The 5,492-nt window shown below is 41.5% G+C and overlaps 1 long non-coding RNA gene across 1 annotated transcript; it reads left to right on the top strand.

Annotated features, from left to right (window-relative positions):
* Positions 1-1,989: 1,989 nt before the first annotated feature.
* LOC143434908 (uncharacterized) lies at positions 1,990-5,265 on the top strand. The gene is made up of 3 exons (XR_013104763.1): positions 1,990-2,173; positions 2,351-2,388; positions 3,445-5,265. It is a non-coding gene; the product is annotated as an uncharacterized LOC143434908 (long non-coding RNA).
* Positions 5,266-5,492: the final 227 nt, after the last annotated feature.

Raw genomic sequence — 5,492 nt, forward strand, 5'->3', positions numbered from 1 at the left:
ATCTAAGCACTACGGATACTAACCTCTGACACACACACACATACTCATGCATGTATACATGTGCAAGTACATACACACTTGTGAATACATGTTCAGGTACACACAAACACACAAACTTATGCATGCACACATGTGCAGATGCATACACACTCGTGCATGAATGTTCAGGCACACATACAAACATACACACACACAAACCTCATGCATGCATGCATGCATGTACAGGTATATGCACACTCATGCATGCATGTTCAGTACACACACACACACACACACACACACACAAACACACACACTGTTGATGTTTTCCTAGTGCTATGTTTTCCGAGGGAAGCCCATTTGCTGGATTTTCTCTGGAAGTGGACATCTGCTTTATTGGACCATGGATTACTCTCTTACATTTCAGAATAATGAGGTTTCCAAAGGGCCAAGCACCTGTTGTTATTCAAAGAGCAAGTGCCATAATAAATTGTCCACGTGGCTCTCAAAGCTTCTCTGTGGAACAGAAGGACACAGGCTGTCCCCACCAACATGTTCTGCTGTGTTAACACGGAGGAAGCTGCAAATGAAGACAAGTCCCCCAGTTCCATTCTAATTAAAAGCATTGTGAAGTGTTATTGAATTCCCTGGTCCAAAATATTTGTCTCATTAAGAGTTTTCACACACTGGCTAATGATGTAATTAGCTAAGCTCCTTAAATTAAATCTTTTATCAGCATTGCGGGATGGAGGATGATAACATCCTCCTCACTTGGTACAAAAGTTTACTGTGTACCACGGGGAGACTGATGGCCTATACTTGATGGTGGGTGGGATTTCCATGGGAGCCTGAGGGAGGAGGCTGCCCACCATCACTGCCTGCTCTTGGTGCTTCCTGCCCACTGCCTGAGTTCCTGTCACCAGCTATCAAACAGGGTGATCCTGTCTGCTCTACTGTCTTTACCTGTGGACCCCTTTATTTATTTAGATACTCATTTTGTTTAGGCTGCTTCAGTACAAAATGAACAATGAAATGTCCATTATCTCCAAACAGGACCCAGGTGTGAGCAGGGGCCATGTTGAAGCTATTGGTGGATCTGCTAATAGTATCTTTCCCAACTAAAAATGACATTTTATGAAGTGTGTATGATTGTATTAGTTACTCTTCTTTTTATTATTGATAATAAGTTGATGTGTGGTGAGATAGGCAGTCGTATGTTATGGCTGGACACATGTGCAGGGCAGAGGGCAACTTGATGGAGTTAGTTCTCCTCTTCCATCTTTACAGGATGTGGGGTTTAAACTCAGGTCCCAGGCAACTTGAGGGAGAAAGGATTTATTTGGCCCAAGGCTCAAGGAACAGAGTCTATCCTGAAGGGATGGCTTTGGGGCCAGCCCTTGTCTGTGGTACAAGGAGCAGAAAACTTTGTCTATAAAATGGAGAAACAATATGATCCAGGTTACAACAGTTGAAAGGATAAGAAACAACACATCTCAAAGGAGAATTATTATTTTCACTGAATAGATAGAGGTGTTGCTTTTGTACCAATTCCCCTGATACATTTTGGTCATCTCCTCAGTAAATAATTGCTGAGATTCATTTCAAATTCTCAGGCAATCTGTCACATTGGATAAAGTTTATTGATAAATTTTTATAGGCACATTAAGCCCTGGGTCACCAAGCATCCTCCTCCTTTCTGATAACATCTCCCTGGTTCCCCAAATGACAAATCACACTGTTCTTTATGCTCAATGCCTCTGATATTGTAACTTACAATGGATGCATCAACACAAAAATTGAATTTACAATTTTCCCCAAGACACATTCAAGCACTTATTACAATTCTTTTATTACTGAAAAAAAATAATATTAGCACTGAGCTTCTCAATGCTGGGAAAATGTTTACTGACTGCCTCTGCTTTCCCTGAGTAGAAATCACAAACATGAGGTGCGAAGGAGACTTGTTAATATTTCAGCTAATGTTCAACCAATTTAGCCTCTCAATTTATCTTACTTAGATTAGCAAAGCAAATGCTGGAAATTGTGTAACTATGGTGATGCTAAAGTTCCTCTGCAGTTCCCACTGCATGGAGCAGGAGCCCCGAGGCCAGAGAAACAAAACATATAACCCATGAGGCTTGGATGAGAGAGGGGTTTTTGTGTGCTGCCAGAATTTGAAGCTACAACAGTCAAGGTAAGGACACCAAACCATGAGGTCTTGCAGACACGGGCTTATTTTTCTCAAGCAGTGGCAATCTAGATTCTGTGATCTAGGACTAGTGCCACCTCTGGGGTGGTCGACAAAGATCTAGGTTCCCAAGGTTAACCTGCTCCTCCACTATTATACTTTGGTGTTTGTTTCTATTTGTAGAAAGGCTGTGACACCTCGAGGGGCGTGTTTTCATTCAGGTAAGAGAGAGCTGGGAAGAAACTGAACTCAGGGAGCGCGCTGCTTGATGCCCTTGTTTCCATTCTATCAGAAAATAGTTGCCGAAAGAGATGTCTCCTCTCCCTCGGGCCTCAGTTTACACTTCTTTGACCTCAACTGAATTATAAAGAAAGGCAGTCGCCGCTGTGTGTGAAGCTGTCACACCAAGGGCAAGTGAGACCCTTCAGAAATGGTACAGAGAAGGACGGATGTTCAGAGAATTGAAAACATCCCACTAGGGGCAGGAGCGACTGGGTGCGGAGGACAAATGAAGGTATTCCAGAGATCTTGGAAACTGTGTCCCAGCTTTACAACTTCCCTTAATTGCCATAAAAGCTCCTGTCTAGAAACCCCTGGTGGGAAGAGCTGTTACCAGCTTCCTCTACCTCCCCTGACTAGTCTGCGCTTGGCAGAAGGATTCCTTTTCACAGCCACAGCTCAAGTGGGTAGAGGAGGCTCGGCTGGGGCTGGAGAGAGGGCTCAGTGGTTTACAGCACTTGCTGTTCCCAAACTGTCTCAGATTAGAGTTCCAGGGAGTGGGGGCATTAGGATGGATTGTTGTGGGTGTGAAGTTTATTAGAAGTGCTAATAATGCCCTGGACAGACAAACAGAAAGCACTGTGATGGACACACTGAGGAAGTAGGAACCACGAAGCAGAAGAGGGGGTTCTTCTTGTAGCTTTCTGAGACAGGAGAGGCTTCATAGCAGGAGCCAGTAGACAGGATCTCTGATTTTCAGGGAGAAGACAGGAAAGGGTTGGGGAACAAGACATGGAGCCAGCAACATCACCAAGGGATATAAACTCACTTCCCTAGGTTTGAGGCCCTGGAAATCCATGTCTGTTAGAGACCATGTCTCAGTCAGAACATGTCAGTATCATGTCAGAACATGAGAGGTGAAGGCCTCTGTAGGTACTCAGGTCCCAGTCACAGTTTGTTCAGGATTTTAATACTGCATTCCTTCAAGAAGAGCCTTCCTATTCATTAATGAACTATTTCAACCATTACAAGTACCCTGGACTACTTCCTTTTTCCAGGTCACAAGAACCTGGGAATCTCAACAGGTGCCCTCTGGACTGATCTCTGGCTGTCACATGAGAAAAACAGAGACGATGGAATTTCACCCAGAGGGGGACATCTGGCTTGGGTTTTAACCAGGCTGTGCAAAGATGAAGTACGACTGAGAACCTTCAGACAACACCTATGCTGACAGACACATGACCCCATGTATAATGGAGGACCTTTTGATGAGATGACAGTGTAGAAGGAGGGGCTTGGCTAGAATGTAGAGACCATGCTATCTCATAGAGGAGAACCAGGAATCCCTGTACTGATTTGCATACCTCTGAACATAAGCCAAGACCATAGGTAAACATGCTATGCCTTCAACTTCTATGAATTTATCAGAGTTGGACAGATAACATCCTCTACATAGAAAAAAAAAAGAACATTGGCCATATTGTGTCGTCCTCTGTACTAAAAGCATTTACTTAAGAATAAAAGAATATTTAACACATTAGTAAAATTTTTTGCTAAATGATTAACAAAAGTAGCTGTCTTAAGTTCTTGCATCGCAGCAATTGCAGAAGCAGTGGTGCTAGCAATTAATGTAATTAAAGCTGTTATACCAGCAATAATCAAGCCCACTACCCTCTTGCTTCTGCTTAAAGCCTGACTCATTTCTTCCAGTACTTGCCAGCTATTTTTAGAATACCAAGGTTCTGTGATACTCAGGGCACTAAAACAAAAGCTGGTTAATAGACCTCCATAACTGACATGCCAGATTTCAAAACGCAAACACGATTAGAAGGTGTAAAATCAATGCAACTTACATTAAATACTGTAGAAGAAACAAAATTATTTTTAACTTGACAATTAAAAGAGCCTTAACACATATGCTAACACCTGTTTGAAATCCAGATCCTGCCCCAACTTTATCTTTTGCTCACATAACATCATCAGCGGCCATCATGCTCCTTCAGCATTCTGCAGAAAAAAACACAAACATGCCCTCTTCCCCATATTTAATACCTGATCAGGATCATGCCTTATGCCAGTAAGTGGATCCTTCCCTTTCACCTATGCATAAGTATGCCTAGTTGTAGAGCGTCATAGACACTCAGCAGAAAGTTTCTTGGTATCCAAGTTTTTTTAAAAAATAAAATAAAATAAAAAAAAAAGAACATGATTCAAATAAATTTGTGGTGTACAGGGATATATCTTCCCCCTTTTTATTTTATGAAGATATTGTTTTAAAGTCTTATGAGCTCATTCCACAGTCTCTTGTCCTTGACAATTATAAGGAATCCCCATAATATGGGTAATGTTAAATTGCTGCTAAAAAGTTTGAGATGTTCGACTGCCACAGCCAGTTCTATTATCTGGTTTTGTTTGTTTGTTTCTCTTTTCTTTTTTTAGATAGGCATTTGGAAGAATGGGTTGATGCTCTTTATCCTATTCAAATTACTGAAAGGAGGTTCAGAATTTAAGGGTAAGGAGCCATCTTGAGTGTCAAGTCAAATACCATTGGATTCACGTTAGTTCTAAAATTTACAGTGGTAGTCATTATAATTAGGAAGAAGTTTAATGACACTTACAGTGTATTTGGCATAATTCTAACACCTCCTGGGATGTTTTAATGATACACAGGGAGCTTATAAATTTCAAGATTGCTGCTCTGCTCAGCATTGATGCAGTAGATACTGCAGATAAAATTACCCATGGCCTGAGGTCAATATTTTTATTTTGGTCAAGCTTCAGAAATGGCATATATAGCTTGCTCATGCTAGCCCTTTTTGTCCTGTGAATACTTTTATTCCTGCCCATGTGTTACAGCTTTTTTTTCAAAAAAAAAAAAAAAATCAACATGTTGGCAGCCAAAGTACATGGCTTGAGCCTGAAAATGGACCCCTAGACAGAGTTATTAAATTAACAGACTGGCAAGCCAAGGAGGGGTAAGATTCTGCACAGAGCCTTACCAACCTAAGACAGAGGTGCATTACTTTTGATAATGCATATTCTATGACTGGTAAGGAAGGCATTCTTGTCAGAATGACCTAAGACAGGCTCAGTCTTGTTAATGAAA

This window comes from Arvicanthis niloticus, chromosome 18 (genome assembly GCF_011762505.2).
Source record: "Arvicanthis niloticus isolate mArvNil1 chromosome 18, mArvNil1.pat.X, whole genome shotgun sequence".
NCBI classification, from domain to species: domain Eukaryota; kingdom Metazoa; phylum Chordata; class Mammalia; order Rodentia; family Muridae; genus Arvicanthis; species Arvicanthis niloticus.